Source organism: Aethalodelphis obliquidens, unplaced genomic scaffold, assembly GCF_003676395.1.
Source record: "Aethalodelphis obliquidens isolate GAN/ISIS:26980383/991018 unplaced genomic scaffold, ASM367639v1 scaffold12, whole genome shotgun sequence".
In the NCBI taxonomy this organism is placed as follows: Eukaryota; Metazoa; Chordata; class Mammalia; order Artiodactyla; family Delphinidae; genus Aethalodelphis; species Aethalodelphis obliquidens.
The window spans coordinates 18,947,112-18,965,709 of record NW_020837956.1 but is presented as its reverse complement, the minus strand read 5'-3'; positions in this window follow the sequence as shown (position 1 = coordinate 18,965,709).

The following is an 18,598-nucleotide window of genomic DNA, read 5'->3' as shown; positions in this document are numbered from 1 at the left end:
ATGACTATTTCTTTCAAGCATGCGTAGCTTGTATCCTCAATAAAAGCATAGATTCCTTGAGAGAGGATGATTGCTCTGCTCCCCTCTCCTCAACCCTGCCTAAAACAGTGCTAAATAAGCAGGAAGTGACCACCATGTCCTGGGATCTGGGAATTTAAATAGTCCTTAAAGATTGTTCTCGGGCTTCCCTGGTGGTGCAGTGGTTAAGAATCCGCCTGCCAATGCAGGGGACACAGGTTCGAGCCCCGGTCCGGGAAGATCCCACATGCCGCGGAGCAACGAAACCTGTGCACCACAACTACAGAGCCCACGTGCTGCAACTACTGAAGCCCACGTGCCTAGAGCTCATGCTCTGCAACAGGAGAAGCCACCGCAATGAGAAGACCACGCACTGCAACAAAGACTAGACCCCACTCACCACAACTAGAGAAAGCCCACGCGTAGCAACGAAGACCCAATGCAGCCAAAAAAAAAAAAAAAAAAAAAAAACCACCAAAAAAGAAAGAAAGAAAGAATACCAACCAACCAAACAAAGAAAGATTGTTCTCATCCAGGACCAGACTACTCTAGAAACTCCTCAATGATCACACGAGCAAATGAAGAAAGGAACATTGTTTCAACTGACTTCACTACCTCTAGTTCTTTTTGCCCTTAAATAGAAATCCAAAATTTCTTCTAGGAGAAAGAGGACAAAAATAAATAGATAGCTAGTGGGAAGCAGCCGCATTAGCATTAGGGAGATGAGCTCGATGATTTGTGACCACCTAGAGGGGTGGGATAGGGAGAGTGGGAGGGAGACGCAAGAGGGAGGAGATATGGGGATATATGTATATATGTAGCTGATTCACCTTGTTAGACAGCAGCAACTAACACAACATTGCAAAGCAATTATACTCCAATAAAGATGTTAAAAAAAAAATCCTCTAGGAGAAAAGAAAGTTAATTCCATTCCTTCCAGGGTTTTGGCTCTCAAAGTTCCAGAGTTGACAGTCACCACTACTGAGACTCATTTAGGGGCCATACTGACTCTGCTTTTAAAAGCAATACAGGTTCACAACCCCTTATCCTAAACTCTCAGAACCAGGTGTGTTTCAGAATTCAGAATTCTTCAGATTTCAGAAAGGTGATGTGGTGCATATACAATATATCCTGTAACAACCCCAGCCGTGTCCAAAGCAGCACCTCATTACTATTTCTAAACATAGCTGCATTCCACATCAGGAGAGGGTTTACTTCCAAATGAGTTTCGACACCAACCACACAATTTTCAGAGCTTTTTGACTTCAGAATCATAGATAACAGAATGTGGACCTCTAGTAGATAATAATTATTGAGTGCTTATTATACGCCAGACTCTGCTAAATGTATACTGTGAGTTAACTCATGTAATCCACCAACAGACTCAGAGGTAATTTCTCATTTTACTTCCATTTCACAGATGAGGAAACTGAAGCTTAAAGAGGTTAGCAATTTGCTCAAGATCACACAGAGAGTGAACATGGGAGCAGAGCTCCATGGGTAGTTGTAGATACAACCACTGGGTTTGGGGCCTGGGCAGATTTCACCCTCAGGTATGGAGAGGCAGAGCCCTAGGTCTTGAAAGGAAGAGACAAGAAAATCAGCCACCTTCCAGAACTAACTGAATGACAGGTTCAAGGCTGACCCTCAGCCTTGACCATGAATGAGACAAGCATGACATGGGCATCACCTGGCCTGGAGGGTCCGCAGAGTGCAGGTTAAGAGCAGGGCCTCCAAGGCCAGCCCATGAGGGTCAAACCCCGTAACCAGCTGGGGGATGCTGGGCAAACTTCCTTCCTTGTTAAGTTTCAGTTCCCTCTTCTGTAAGATAAGGTTTCATCATGCTTCTTCATAAGACTGGAAGATTAAATGAAACAATCCATGTAATCACAATGCCTGCCACAGAGTGGGACCCTTGATATTGCTTTAAATAAATGCCTGTGACGGAAGAAAATAAGATTGTAAATTGAGATAACCAGAGAGGAAAGGCATAGGCTGACTGATCCTTCAGTGTTCAAGTGCCCCGTCTGAATCCTTTCGCTGCTGAAAACACCCTTGTTTCACAGCCCTTCACCACTCAGCCACACTAGACTGCGGTTTGAGGGCGCGAGAGGAACGCCATCAGGGCCGCGGGCAGTCAAACATGTCCTGAACAGGCCACGCGAAGGCGGCATGGCTGTTTCACACGGGCTCGGGTGGAAGGTGAGGGTTACGGTGGCCCGGGCTGGAGCACTACGGTGCCAACAAAGGCCCCGACAAAGACCTTGACCCGCAGTCTCTGAACAGCTCAAAGACAAATGGATAGGTCGCTACTCCTGTCAGTTCATTCTACACAAACACCCTGGGGCATGGCCTCGCTCGCCCACGGTTTTCCTCCCGTGGTTTGCCCTTCCCCCACCAAACACAGGCCCTCAGAAATGGCCACCCGGGGCAGCACGAACAGCCAGCCATTCCCCCGGCGCCTGAGGAGGCAGGATTTGCCTGAAGGATGCTGACAGGACCACACTTCACTGGGGTCTTCCAGGGCCCACACTGGCATAACGTCAGGCCTGGGGCCGCGTTCTGCAAGACGCTTGTTCTCGGAGACTCTGCACCTGAAAAGCTTTCCTCTCATCTGCAAACTCATGGCCACACAGGGGCACCAGACGAAGGGCAACAGAGAACAAAAGTTCCAGGAAGACGGGGCATTTGACCACTCACCATTGTGGCTCCCTGCTCACCATTGTATCCCCAGGGAAGAACAACGTTCGGCAAATGATATAGGTGCTTAACAAATGTTTGTTGAGTGAATAAAGAAAAGGACACGCACCTCTTGGGCCGTGCAACGTACGGCTCAGCGTCCCCCGAGGAGGTGTCCCTGCCTCGTCCTCCCCATCCTGGCTGCAGGCTCCTCCTGGCCAGCACGGGAGCTCATCTGAGCACCACGGTCCACACCTGAGGCACGAGGAAAGGGTGCCAAAGCCAGAGGAGTCCGCCCTGACCGGCTGCTCTGACAGTGCTGTCAGCTGTGGCTTGTCAAGCCCCCGTTTCAATCTCACAATGTCTGCCCTCGTTCCGCAGACAGACCTGCCATTAGGAGCGTTCCAGACCAAACCTCAGCTGCTCCGAAGAGCAATAATTAAATCAACAGACCGTGATGTCTGCTTTCGGTTCCTTTCACACCTGTCTGCCAGCAGGATTACTGGGTAAAAGAAGATCTTGGCTGGGCCCAGACTGGTAAGCACCCTGCAAAAATATCCTGGGGCTGGCGGGGAGGGAGGTGGTGGTCAGCCACGTGCTTCTCAGACCCACGCTGCAGCTCACTGACATTTCTGGGGGGGCTGCCCTGTGGCCCGGGGGAGCTGCAGGTGGGGCTGGAATGAAAGAAGCTCACATAGAGAGTTGGCAATAGGCTATGGATACGGGCCGGGAATAATCGCTCCCTTCGCGAGCATCTACTGGGTGCCTCTGGCCTTCAGAGCTGTACCGGTTTCTCTGTCTCTTGGTTCCCTCCTTCAGTGGCCCTGAGTTGAGCAGTTTCCCCAGGCTGAGGAAAGCACTGCGTGCCCACAAGAGATGTTCTGGAAATACTTGCCGACTGGGCAGGGGCAGAGGTGGGTGACACCCCAGATTAGAGGCTCTGCGGCCAAGTTCCCCTCCCTTCCTTGCACATCTCAGTGACGCCCCTGCCCCTGGATGGTGTCCTGGGTTTGGGGCCCCAGGCTCTGGGGAGCGGAAAGGAGAAGGCTCTAGGCTCCCAGGGGCTCATGGGAAGGGAGGTCAGCATGTCACTTTCCTCTCTCAGGACCCCATGGCCTTCCGTAAATACACACAGCCTGGAATTCCTGACAATCCCAGCTGATTGTCCAGGAAAAAGAAAAAAACCACAGAGCGCCCACTGAGCCCTGCCCCATTCTAGGTCCCATAAACACGGATGATTAAAAATACTTGGAGCCCTTGAAAGAATGCCTTCCGCACCAGGGCCCGAGGGTGAGGCCACAGGCTCTGGGACAGGCAAGAGCAGCCCCTGGAAGCGAAAGCAGTCACCTCCAGTGGGGCCTGGGGGCCTCTGCTCTGAGGGGCTCCGGCAAAGAAACTTGGGAGCAGAAGTGTCTCTGGAGGCTGGAAGGGCCTAGAAGAAAATGATAGAGGAGGCCGGCTGATTCTTACTTAGAAAGAAACCCAAGTAAGGTCTGTCAAAATTGTAATGAAATAAAAAGTAGAAAAACCTGTTGCTTTCATCCAATGGGTTTTCTAAAGGGTAACTTCTACCTGGGATCACAGAAGGGCCATTGAATGATAAGCTACAGCTGGTGTGTGTGTGTGGGGGGGGAGAGAGAGAGAGAGAGAGTGAGTGAGTGATGGGGTTGGAAAGTAAGAAGCAGACTCACCGTCCTGGCAGGGGTGATTGACATGGTCGCAGGAGGAGGTCAGGCTGCTGTTACCCAGTGGCAGCAGGGAGAAGTGAGGGCACCAGGCCATTCCTTTGGGTGCCCTTGCTACTCTTTGCCCCAATCTTGACAGTATATGGAAAATGAAGCAGTCATGGGCTTAGAAAAGCATTGAAGAGACTCAAATGCCTCAGGGATGAGGGTCTATCTGGGTCACAATACCAGGGAAGCTGTTGAGACCAGTAGAAGGGCTGGCTGAGGGTGTGGGCAACAAGGATGAAGATATGAGCATGGATGTGGCCCTGAGACCAGCTGGGGTTTGTCTCATTTCCTCTTGTAAGTGTCTCCCAGGAAAAGAGACCACCAGAATTCTGGATGAGCTGCTTCCAGAACTTCTAAGAAGAAGTGGGTCTGAGTGGCACAAAAGATAGACCATTGAAGATGCTGTGCTGAGCAGCCCAGATGCCGCTTCAGGACTAAAGAACTTACTCCCGCAGCTGCTGGAAGTGCTGCCAGCTGAGAACCCCCTTCAGAGTTGCCTTGGTGGTAGAGTTGCCTCGCCCCAAATGACACCCTCTTCCCAGGGCAACCTGCATCCAATGACTGGTGGATGCGGAGGTGGAAAGCCCTGTACCATCACCACCACTCAATCCGACTCTGAAGGTCCACCCCAGCTTCCGAGCTCCCCACGGTGTTGGCGGAGGCCTTTGTTGCCACTGCACCAGCCCGCAGCTCTCCCCTCACTTCAGTCCTGCTTCCTCCTTCCCTTCCTTCCACAGATGTCCATCCCAAGAGCGCTCTCTAATCAAGCTTCCACACTGCACGCGGATCCTGCCTCTGTCTGGCATACTGGCACAGGGCCAAGCACCCACACGTGTGTTTGGCCAAATAAATACATATTCTGAAGTCTGTTCACTATGTATGCATTATCTACTAAAAACTTAATATTATTAGAGCAGACGCAAATGATCCCCTCCCCCGCCCCCATACACACAAACCTCAGGGGGAAGCCCTGGAGTCACCTCCAGGAAGCCCTCAAGCGTTCTGAAAACCAATGGGTTAGGGCGTGGCTCCAGGCAGAAGGGAGCCCTGGGCGGGGCGCTGGTTCGGCACCAGAATGTCTGATTCTGACCTGCGCTTCTGCCCCTGCAGCTGGGTGAGCTGAGGCGTCAGCGCACTCCTCTCACAGCCGCACCCTCGTCGGTCTGAACTGCCCCGGCTCCTTCCTGGGTTGTGTGGGAGAGCCAATGAGAGCTTCAAATATTATGTTTGGAAGGACATTTTAAACTGCAAAGGGCTGTGCAAAAATAAGAGAGAATCGTTTAGCGAATGGCCCATGAATTGTGTTCATTCACTGTGTTCGTGGCTAATTCTGGACACTCATCCCCCTAGTGTTGGATTAAACAAGATATCAGCAGGACCTGCCCTAAACACATCCACTGTCTTCTTTGTCTGGTTCATTTTAAGACTCAAATAAGATAACAAATGTGAGAGTGCTTCAGATGTCATACTAGTGTGTGCAGGTTTGCTACACAGTGGCGGGTTTGGAGCAGGGGTGGTGGGTGCTGGAGAGAGGTAGGCTGGAACCAAAAGAGAAGACCCAGGTCCCATGCTTTCTCCACCACTTACTAACTTGGTGGTCTTGGGCAAATCACCTAACTTTGCCTCTGTGAAATGGGACTGGTAGTTCAAGCTTTACTTTCCTTACAGAGTTTTACTTTTTTTTCTTTTTCTTTTCTGAAAGTCAATGAAAATATGTATTTGGAAGCATTTTGGGTAAATTGAGGCCAAGAGACTTACAAAGTCCTTACCTCCTATAAGTGGAAAAGTTACATGGAACCCAGGGCCTTGACTCCCAAGCTCAGCCTCTTTCCATGCTGGGTCAAGTATTAGGACTAAAAATAACAACAGCAATGCCGATTACAACAGTGATCACCACCGCCTTTAAAATACCTCAGGCAGCTTGGCACGTCTGTGTTCGTTAGATGCCCCTCTGGGCTGAGGGAGTGCAGCCCGGTGAAGATACCAAGGTTTCTATTTCAGACCCCACTCACCACTCACCCCCGGTGCCAGGCACCCTTGGGCAGTGTCCAACCTGCCCGACTCCATGTTGGCAACCCCTGTGGTTATCATCTTAAGTTTTGAGTTGTTTTTCTGCAGCAGGGTGGCTGTGTGCTCAACATTTCACTATTTCGAAGGCTGTCCCCTCATAGAGCAGTGAAATCGGTGGGCCAGAGTGTAGACTGGTCAAGAAAGAAGGCACCAACCTGACAGACAGACGGGGCGGGGGGACCCTTCATCTCCTCCATTCCTAGGAGAGAACAGGGAAAGGAGTGTGGCCTGGAATCAGAGGAAAGAAAGAGGAGAGGGGGAGCCCAGCATGTGGTCAGGATTTCAATCGGGGAAGTTCTGTGTACAGAGGAGAAGAGGGCATTGTCAAACTTCCCGTTAGGGAGGGGACCTGGGGAGAAGGGAGTTCTGAATGCTCCCAGTGTTTCCAAAGGGCCTCTCCATTCCTACCGCGAGCTTTCCCCTGCAGCCAGGAGGTCTGGCCACCCACGAGGCGGCCCGTTATGTCAGTGGGAAGAAGAGCCGAGGCCTCTGGGGTGAGGCGGGAGGTGCTGGGCCTGCATCTCAATTTCCCAGCACACAAGCCCAGTCACCTCCCTTGTCCCTTTTCTCTCCATGTAACACACACCCCTTTATTCTGGGTGTGGACCAATGGCATCTTGCCTTGGTGGAGAATGACCCAAGTCCTGTGATACACGGGGATCCATCCACTGCTAGCAGCTCATGGAATAATTCAACATCTTGCGAATGTCACGTAGTAGCTGGGAGGTGAAGGCAATCAGTGCGGACACCACTCCGCGCGTTTCTAGGTCAGATGAGTTTCTGGATCAGGGGGATCAAGGTGTTAGCTGAGAGTACAGAGTTGCAAGTCAGCTGACCTAAATTCAAGTTCTGACTCAGCTGCTCACCCACCCAACTCGTAAGTTAAGTTAGCTAACCTCTTGAAGCCTATTGCCTTACCTAGAAAATAGGATTAACGCCCACATCATACAGTCACCGTGAATTACAAACAAAAGTATTTGTGAAGTATAATATGAAAGGTTACACTGAGGTGGGATCGCGTGATGGTGAAGATCAGGGTATTTGGGGTTAAAGAGCTCTGCACTGGGTCCCAGTTCCACTCTCCACTCAGGCTGGACCTTGGACAGGCACTGAAATGTTTTAACGTAGATTATTTTTTAGAGCAGTCTTAGGTTCACAGCAAAGCTGAGCAGAAATTACAGAGACTTCCATCTCCCCATCTCCCCAGTCCAGAGCTTCCCCACCATCAACATCCTGCCCCGATGTTACAACTGATGAACCTACATCGTCACCCAAAGGCATTATCACTCGAAGTCTTCAGTTGACATTAAGGTTCACTCTTGGTGGTGTACAATTCTGTGGGTTTTGACAAAGGTACAGTGACATGTATCCACCATTATAGTATCACACAGAATATTTTCACTGACCTCAAAATCCTCTGTGCTCCGTGCCGCAGAGTGGCTGGGCCCGTGAGCCATGGCCGCTGAGCCTGCGCGGCCCTGACAACCATTGGTCTTTCTACTGTCGCCATAGTTTTGCCTTTTTCAGAATGTCATATAGTTGGATTCATATCCTACGGAGCCTTCTCAGATAGGCTTCTTCACCAGGTAATGTGCATTTAAGGTTCCTCCATGTCTTTTCGTGGCTCGAGAGCTCCTTTGTTTTTAGCACTGAATGATAATCCATTGTCCCAAGGTACCATGATTTACTTCTCGGCCCACCTACTGAAGGACATCGTGGTTGCTTCCAAGTTTGGGCCATTATGAATAAGCTGCTATAAACGTCCACGTGCAGGTTTGTGTATGGAGTAAAGTTTTCATCTGAGTAAATACCAAAGAATACAAGCGCTGGATCGTGTGGTTCCCGTAGCTTCTCTGAGCCTCACTTTCTTCATGATGTTTGACTGAGCTCCTGCGCATGAAGCACTGTGCACAGCACCCAGCACGTAGATGGGGCTCAACTAACGGGAGCACTGCTCGTTAGCCTACTCAAAGGTTAGTGAAAACACTAACGTAAGGGATGTGAATCCAAGCATCGTCTGAGGGGGATGACATATGGGTACGTCATAGTCATGAATCATCTCTCTGCAGCCCAGGAAGGCTCAGGGCAACAAGAAATGCTGGAAGGCTGTCAGGGCACCGCTGCCTCCACTGAGGAGGGTCTCCTGAGCAGCCTGTGCTGTGGGAGGGGAGGTGGAGATGAACCCTCTGTCCCATAGTAAAGTCTGTCCCAGGTTGAGCAAATCAGGCTGTTGGGGGGGGGTATCATGAACCCTTAGACGTCTGCTGTCGTCCACCGTCTCCTTCCCAAGTCCGCTCCTCACACAGTTTCCCCCACCCCTTCCTCCACTTGACTCATCCGAAGCTAAGCCCGTAACCAGAAGCTCAGAGGTGATGAAAACAGGCTCTCTTTTCGTTTCACCTACTTCCTGTGAACTCACTTAATTCTTCCCCAAATTACCAGGTCACCAGGAAGCTTCTTTAGTTCAGTTTTTTCCTTTCTTTTTTCTTTTCTTGTTCCTTCTCTGATGACAAGATCTACTTGGGATCTAGACTTCAGTGTAAAGTGTGAGCGGGTAGTGTTTCTTTGGAACCCACTTCTTTGGTATCTTTGGAGAGGCTGAGTGAGGGGATGGGACTGAATGACAAAATGAGGCTCCCCATGTGGTATGTGGTTTCCAGAGGCAATGCATCCTTTCCTGCTGAAAGGACTAAAGACACATCCTCCGGGCCTCCAGCCCTGGGCCATGTTAGCTGGAAACAATAATGGTGCTTATGGGTTTTGTTTTGTTTTGTTTTACATCTTTATTGGAGTATAATTGCTTTACAATGGTGTGTTAGTTTCTGCTTTATAACAAAGTGAATCAGTTATACATATACATATGTTCCCATATCTCTTCCGTCTTGCAGCTCCCTCCCTCCCACCCTCCCTATCCCACCCCTCTATGTTTTGTTTACATCTCGCCCTTCCTTCTCCTTCCAGGCTGCTATGCGATGATTAAGTGATCTGAGTCAGGATCAGGCCTGAGGCTCCCAGGAGCCGGAAAGCTGGAGTTTCTGCCAATGATGCTTACAAAGCCAGCGAGCGTAGGAGGCTGCCACAGGAGAGCCTGTGTGGGTGCCCCTCTAGTGACATCACCTGGGCATCCTCCAACAGGTCACCTCTAAAATGAGGGTGTTGGACTTAATGACCTCTTTGATTTCTTATAGACCCATTTTTAAATACTTTTCCAAATGATCTTAGCACTAGCCAGTAGAAGTTACTGCCATGATGGACATGTTCACTAAAGCTACACCGTCCAGTAACGGCAGCCGGTAGCCAGGTGTGGCCATTGAACACTTGAAATGTGCCTTGTGTGGGCAAGCAACATTTTTTATTTCATTTAATTTTAATTAATTAACTTATTTATTTAAATTAATTAATTTATTTGGCTGCACCGGGTCTTCGTTGCGGCATGTGGGATCTTCGCTGCCGTGTGTGGGATCTTTTAGTTGTGGCATGTGGGCTTTTAGCTGCAGCATGCGGGCTCTAGTTCCCTGACCAGGGATCGAACCTGGGTCCCCTGCATTAGGAGCATGGAGTCTTAACCTCTGGACCACCAGGGAAGTCCCTAATTTTCATTACTTTAAATGTAAGTAGCCTCAAGGGGCTGGTGACTACCATATTAGTCAACACAGGTCTGGGGAGCTGGATTCTGTCTCTTTTAAACTGCATGTTCTGTCGATTCCACCTGAAAATGGTAGCACAAAACTGTCCTCTTCTCTTCATTTCCAGTTTCCGCCCTAGGCTGAACCATCACCATCCCCTCCTCCGTGGTTTCTTTTCTCCTACTTTCACCCTCTATGATCCTTTTGGCATAGCACAGAGTGAGCTTCTTCAAAAGTAAAATTGACCAAGATATTCCTCTTCTGAAAACGCTTCATCAACTTCCCCATCGCAGTAAAATCGAAACCCCCCATGAGGCCTGGACACCTTGCTCCATCTCCCCCTTGCAGCCCAACACTAGGCTCCTGGAAGCCACCAAATCCTTTTCCACCTCAGGTCCTTTGCACAAACTTTCCCTTTGTTCTAGAGCTGGGCTGTCCAATACAATGGCCACTAGCCACACATGGCTTTTTTATATATACACTTAAATTAATTGAAATTAAATACAATTTAAAATTCAGTTCCTCAGTCACATGAAACACATTTCAAGGGCTCAGGAGTCACACGTGGGGCTCCCCTGTGGCGCAGTGGTTAAGAGTCCACCTGCCGATGCAGGGGACACGGGTTCGTGCCCTGGTCCGAGAAGGTCCCATATGCCGCGGAGCGGCTGGGCCCGTGAGCCATGGCCGCTGAGCCTGCGCGTCCGGAGCCTGTGCTCCGCAACAGGAGAGGCCACAACAGTGAGAGGCCCGTGCACCTCAAAAAAAAAAAAAAAAAAAAAAGTCACATGTGGCTCATTGGTACCATACTGGACAGTACAGATACGGAATATTCCCATCATCACAGAAGTTCTGGGACAGTCTTCCCTACACTCGAGCTTGGCTAACTCCAACCTATCCTTCAAGTCTCAGCTTAAATGTCACATTCCCACAGAGGCCTTTTCTGATCCTCCAGCCTAAAATAAGAGCCCCTGCTTTCTTTTGTACAGAGCCTGCAATTTTCTTTTTTAGTTCTTACAACTGTTGCAAAGTTATAGTTAACCTGTGTGGTTGTCTAATGTATGCGTCTATTAAAATCTAGGATAATGTCTTTTTTGTTTACCAGTCAATCCCTGGACCCTATCTCAGTGCCTTGAGACTTAGTAGCAGCTCATTCCTGTTGGGTGGATAAATGAAATAACGAATAAATGGATAGAGTGGTTGCATGTAATCTACTCATCCTTCAAAGCTCTAGGTAAAGAGCCAGAGCTCAGGAACCACATGGCCCTGGAATGGAATCCTGACGGCCAGCTATGTTTCAGCCCGTTGGCTAACCTTTCCGAGCCACCCTCTCTGCACATGTAGGAGGGAATGCTATTGCCAGCTCGGAGCACTGTGGTGAGCTGTGAGTGAGATAGACAGGTAAAGCCCTTGGTCCACAGTCAGTGCTGTGTGGATGTACATTCCTTTTCCTTTATCACTTCCCCTGTGTCCTTCCAGCACTCTCTGTGAGGTCTTCTCCCTCTCACATTGCATCTCCAGCCTTGGCTTCTGGTCCCATTCCCTCTAAGAGGATTTTAGTTTTCTCTCAGCTGCCACAACTCAAGGATCAAACCAGAAGATTTCTCCAACATAGAGAGCTCACCTTGCTTGGGCCCTTCCTCACTGCCCTCCCTGTCTCTGGCTGTATAAACCAGCCTGACTCACCTGCCCACCTCCAACTCATAAAGGCAAACTCCAGCCCTGGAAATTCTCTCAGAATAGCAGGTACGCAGGCATCTGGCCTAGAGTGGGCCCACTCTTTTTCTAGGGTGTTTTTGATCAATTTGCGTCTGTGAACCACCTACATCAGTATTCCCTGCTTGTTTAAAATGCAGATTCCTGGGCTCCCACTCCGGACCCATTTAACCAGAATCTCTGTGGGGGGGCCCTGGAAGCTGCATTTTCAGTAACCAGCTCAGGTGATTCTGTTGCTCTAGATTAAGGCTTCTCAGTGTATATTTACCCCCTCAAGCACTGGGAAGATCCTTCTGGTAAGTCCCTCACTGATCCTCCCTTTAATTTGTATAAAATTTTATTTCTATATCAAAAGATTATTTACCAAACACCTACCAAGTGAGTTATCAAGTGAATTACTACTATTATTTGGGATCTATAAACTCACATTAAAAATTTAGTCGGGTTTACAGTGGACCCCAACTCACTGTTCTCCCCGGTTGGCATGGCAGCATGTGGCCATTCTGTGGACTTCCACGGGGCACATGTCCACAAAGACACTGAAGTGCCCAGAGATGCTTTTAGGAGGACTCACTGTAGTCAGAGGCCCATCACTGTCTTGAGTTGGTCATGATTTTGAACTGCTGCTCTTCTTGGTCTTTAATGATAACTTACTGTGGGTTTGTCATGGTTGATGTAGTTTATTATGGATTACATGGTGAGCCCTGTAGTACGTAGGGGTGCAGAATGACACCAACACAAGTGGGGCCTGAACATTCCCAATAACTAGACTTTAAGACATGTAGCTTGCTGTTAAAACATGAGTAATCTTAAAGCTAAAGCAGACGTGTGTGTACATATATAAACAATCCCTCCAAAATTTGTTTTAGAATGATAGCTTATTGTAATCAGGGTGGTTTTCCATGTGGCAGTATAAAGGGCAGGGTCAGCCGGCTTCGGGCAGTCATTTAACCAGCCCTGCACTGCACACAGCTACCGTCACTCCTTTTTACTGCCTTTGCACCCTGAGCGCCCACTGTCTGCGGCAGCGCTCAACCGCTGCTCCGACACCCCCTCCTCACGCCGCAGCTCCAGGGTCCCAACTGGAGCCCTGGGTGCAGTTGGATCAAGTTAACTGCAAAACAAGACACACATGGGAACAGCCAAGAGGCCCCGCCGGGGACACGGGCAAGAAGGCATTCACCCCAGCAGCTGTGACTGCACCCAGGCTCCCCTCTGCATTCCTGCTGGGAGTCTGAGCACATCCTGTCCGCTGTGTCCATAAAAACAACCTTTGTTATGCTCATCTCAGCATTGTTTATGATGGTAAAACCACTTGGGAACAAGCCAAATGTCAACATCGGGGTGGGGGGGGATTCATTAAATAAACCACGGTGCCATCCATACAATAGGAAACTATGTATCCATTAAAAATAACATGGAGGAAGAATATTAATAGACATGTCAGCTGGGAGCCTGTCTTTGCTCCTTAGGGGGACACCCGGAGAGGAAGGCTGGCTGTTCTCACTGCTCCTTGCAGCAGGTCTCCTGTCTCCAAAGTTCATTCTTTCCATTTCCTCTGCCTGAAGAGCCCTCTGGCCAGGCTCCGCCTATGTAAATTCTACCCATCAAAGGTAGGCAGGATAATGGCTCTCCAAAGAAGTCCATGCCTTAATCCCTGGATCCTGTAAATACCTTACCTTGCAAGGCAGAAGGAACTTTGCAGATGTAAATTAGGTTACAGACCTGAAAATAGGTTGATTACCCAGGTGGGGCCCAATCTAATCAATTTCCCCAGCTGGGGTCAGAAGAGACAAGAAGAAGAAATCACAGATATTCAAAGCATGAGAGGATTCGCCCTCACTGCTGGGGGCAGGGGTGGGGCATATGGAAAGCAGGAGGAGGAACGTGAATGTCCCCTTAGGAGCAAAGACAGGCCCCAGCTGACAGCCAGTAAGGAATCAGGACCTCAGTCCTACCACCACAAGGAAGTGAATCCGGCCAACAACTTGAATGAGCTTGGAAGCAGATTCCTCTGCAGAACCTCCAGAAAGGAATGCAGCCCTGCCAACACCTTGATTTTGACCTTGTGAAACTCTAAGCAAAGGAGCCAGCAGAGCCGCATGGTACCCACGTATCTGACCTACAGAGCTGTGGGATAATAACTCTCCTGGCAACGTGGCACAGTATTATTAACTACAGTCACCATGCTGTACATTACAAGGTGTAGTTTTAATGCACTAAATTTGTGGTACTTTGTTGTGGCAGCAATAGAAAATTAACACACCATCCTTCAGCACCATCTTTCAGTACAAATGCCACTTCCATGAAGCCTTCTCCAGTTTATCCATCTATCCGTGTGTCCCCTCTGAAGTCTCAAAGCATTCTGCCCTGAGCCTCTTCAGCCATTACCATGGTCCACCTGGGTTATATAAGTAGGGTTATTTATGTACATGTCATATTTATCCTACTAGATGATGTGCTACTCGGGGCAGCAACTGAGGCTTATTCATCTTCATTTTCCTTCCAGGGCACAGCACCTCATGTGTAGTCAGTGCTAAATTTTTCTTGGAAGTATGTTTCACAACCTGTACGGATGGTTATTGTTTTAATAAGATGAATTACTGTGGCAATTAGGAATTGAAAGATGGACCCTAGAAATATTTGTAAATATAGAAAGGAATAGCTGATTGATGATGGATACTGACAGCATACGGAAAATTAGAATGGGCAACAGAAGGATATATGAATATGGGGATGTTTGGAATTATGCTCCGGCAGTTGGCTCTGAGATGTAAATTCATATGCAAAATAAATAGGATTGAAAGTTATCTAAAGTGTTTTAGAATATAACCTCTTAAAAGATTCAACTTCTTGGCAACATGAAGATTTAATTAAATGAATGTTCTTCTGCTGCTTCAAATGGATAGAAATGTAGAAGAAAATGTAACATAACACCCAGCTGAGCTCAAAAAAAAAAAGAAAGGGACACCCCCACGTTCCAAAAAGAAGAGGGAGCTTGAAGTCAGCAAGAGCTCCAAAGAGACCTCATAGTCCCATTGATGCAACTACCAGATGATGGAGCCTCTGTTACATTTGGTCCCTGAGGGACCGAGCAGAGTAGATCCCCACCAATATCCTTTGATGTTGACATGGGAATGAAGAAGCAGAGAGAATTCCAAGCATAATAAACAGTTAACACATACCTAGATAATGGAATATCTTAAAATACCTTAACAGAAGAAAAGCAGCCAGTGAGAGATGTATTACCTGCAAAAGAATGACAATTTGACTGACATCAGAAAAATATATGGCAAGGACTGGGAGAAAAGAGCTGCTTCCTAGAATTCAATACCCAACTAAATCATGATTTGAGGATGAGGACAAAATAAAGACATTTTTACAAAAAAGACCGAGTTTACCATTCACAAACTCTGACTGAAAAACTACTAAAACATGTGTCTCTTAATGAAGGAAATTGAACCCAGAAGGAAGAGTGGGATATAAAAGCAATGATGAGAAAACAAAGGTAAACATATGAATACAACTAACCTTTTCAAGGATAACACAACAATGACTAAAGAAAGTGTTAGAACAAGGTGAAACTACTCAGTTACAGAGATGGAGGAAGAGAGGGCATGATCAGAGTACATGCATTTTAAGGTTCTTAACCTGTTTCGTGGCAGCATATATATTTAATTAAACATAGGCTTTTCTAAATACAGTGTGCATGTTAAAAATTTAAAGATTATCTCTAAAACAGTAGAAATAGATTGTAGAACAAAAAAACTAGTAGAGAGAGCAGGGCAGGAAGGAAAGAAATAGCTTGATTAAGCCAGTGGAAGACAATGGGCAAAAGAGAGTAAACATGGTCAGTAGAGAAACACCAAACGAAATGACAGAAATAAATCAAAATACATTATTAATCACAATTGCTGTAAATACCTTATTTTGCCAGTTAGAAAGATTCTCAAATTGCATTTAAACACACACACACACACCCTCATCTTATATACTATTTATAAGAGACTCAACTAAAACATAACATGAACGAGTCAGAAATAAAAGAACAAAGTAGACATACCCAGAAATGAGAATTTGGAGTACAGGCCGTGGAGGAAAATTCTCACCCGTTGCAGAAGGAGGTATGTTCGAGGATGTTTCCCACAGTGTTGTTTGTAGCAGTGAAAGATTGGAAACAGCATGAACATCCGCTAGTATGAGGAAGAAAAAATAAAATTTGGCATATACATATAATAAAACACTACATAACAGATAAATGGCTGAACTAGATCAAATGAATACATATTAAAAGCGTAAGGTTGAGTGGAAAAGCAAATTGCAGAAGGATTTCATCATATGATATCATGGATGTGGGTTTTTTTTCAAAGGAAATTTTATTGAAGAGCAATATACATACATAAAAATGTACACATCATAATGAACCATTCAATGAATTTTCACCAAGCGGCACACCCTTGTAACCAACACCCAGGTTAAGAAATAGAACGTTAACAAATATCCCAGAAGATGTCTCCTCCACCTTGCTCTACTCTAGTTACTACCCCTGTCCAAAGGTAACTACTCTCGTAACCTCTAATCCTATAGATTGGTTTTGCCTATTTTTGAAATTTATATACATGGGATCATATACATACAAAGTGTGTACTTGTTTCCTGTCTGGCTTCTTTAATTCCATATTATGTTTGGGGGACGCATCCTTGTTGAAGCATGTAGCTATAGTTTATTCGTTCTCTTTGCTATGCTAGGATTCCATTGTAGGAACGTGCCACGATAATTTATGCTTTTCATTGGTGATCTACATTTGGGATGTTTTTAGTTTGGAGGTATTACAAGCAGTGCTCCTATGATCAGTCTTGGACTTTTTTTTTGGTGCATATGTGCATGCATTTCTCTGAGGTATAAGCTCAGCAATTCCTGGGTCAGGGGGTATGCAGACTTTCAGCTTTAAGTAGAGACTCTCAGTAGTTCTCCCCAAGGGTTTTACCAATTTACTTTCCTAGCTGTGTGTGAGAGTTCCAGTTACTCTGCATCTTATTCACACTTGAATTTTTAGTCTTTTTAATTTTAGTCATTCTGGTGGTTGATGGGTATGACTTTTGAAACACATTCATGCACAACTACTGTACGTTGCCTGTGAATGAATATACATGTAATATAAAAACATGAAGGGGGAGGATAGACACCAACCTTAGAATATTGACTACCTTAAGGCAGAGAGGCAAGTCTGAGGGCGGGGGTGGAATGAAATGGGAGGCTTCAGCTGTACTTATTCATTTTTAAGCATGAGAAACAAATATGGGCAAACAAACATTTTTAGAACTGGGTGGGAAGTATATATGTGTCTTTTCTTTTTCTCCATATTACTTATATTTGGTATACATTGTAATTGAATTTATTTAAGAAAAAAGTTCTTAAAGGAAAAACAGACCCTCCACAGGGAAACAAACAAATTCAAAGTGTATCTGGTTATAAACACAACACTCAAAACATGAGTAATAGACAAGATGTTCCACTTCTGTGTATAATTGTTTCAGTACATAGAAATGCTTTAAGAAACTATAGTACAAAATAATTATGTGGGTCTGATAAAGGACTAGAAGCAAGTACCAAAGTCGAGTATCTCCATTTATAATTTTTTGCAGGAAGGACAATTCCCCATGCTGCGGTGGATACCGCATGCATGTCCATTTAGAAATAAAATTTTCTTGCAGGGTTGGTATGATTATTCAAGCCGATTTTACAGAGGAAAACACTGAGGTTGAGTGACTAAGTGACTTGCCCAAGAGAGAGGAAAAAGAGGAGAAGCAGAGGGGCTTGGCCCGCCCACACTCAGTTCCTAAATAGCCAAGCACTGCCTGAGGCATGCTGGTGCCACTGCCCAGGGCAGGTGTTCACTCCAGCCTTGATGGGAAGCAAGGAAAGGCAGCCTCCCTCCAGTACATCACATGGACAGGAGGACCCCAGGAAATACACATCTCATGGGAGGAAGAGCACAGGGCACATGCATGGGTCAGTTCAACGCTGTTGATGGGTGAGGACAATTGGCTGCACGGAGGAAGGGCCCTGGTCTCCAGCCCCGCTAGGGTGTGACGGAGGTGGGCAGGCAGGAGGAAAAGGCGGCAAGCCACACGCTGCCCAGACTCTCAGAAATGCGCTCTGTGCTTCTAGGGCTGGTGTTCTGAGTGCATCAGAACAGTGGGAGCAGCCTGGGCTGCTTAAGCCCCCTCCCCCAACATTCAGGGCTCATTCTCAGGAAAGACTTCTGAGTGAGAAATCTCAGGTCTCAGACTCAGGCCATCACAAAGGCACAGTAGAGCACTCGGAAGGGTGCTCCAGAGGGCCACCCTGGAGCAAGCTAACCGGAGGCTAGTTTGATCCCTAGGCACAAAATGGTCTCTCCCTCTGTTGGGATTACATCACCCGCTCCAGGCAGTCCTCCTGGGTGGCTTCCTCCAGTGTGGCCACACTGGTATCCTTGCCCTGACACTGGAGGATGGGTAACTCGCTCTCACCCACTTCCTCTTGCTGCTCTGCTGCCTCAGGCTGATCCAACCACAGCCGCTCAAGAAGCTCTCAGGATGTGGGTCTCTGAGTGGACCCTTGAAGCTCCCCTTCCCCTGACCTGGCGGGGGAAAACGCTGCCCCATACACAGTCTCTCTCTCTCTCTCTCTCCATCCCTTCCTCCCTCCCTCTTTTCTCTGTAACAAGGAGGATATACATCTTGCTGTCTTCAAAGACATACTCTCTCTCCAACA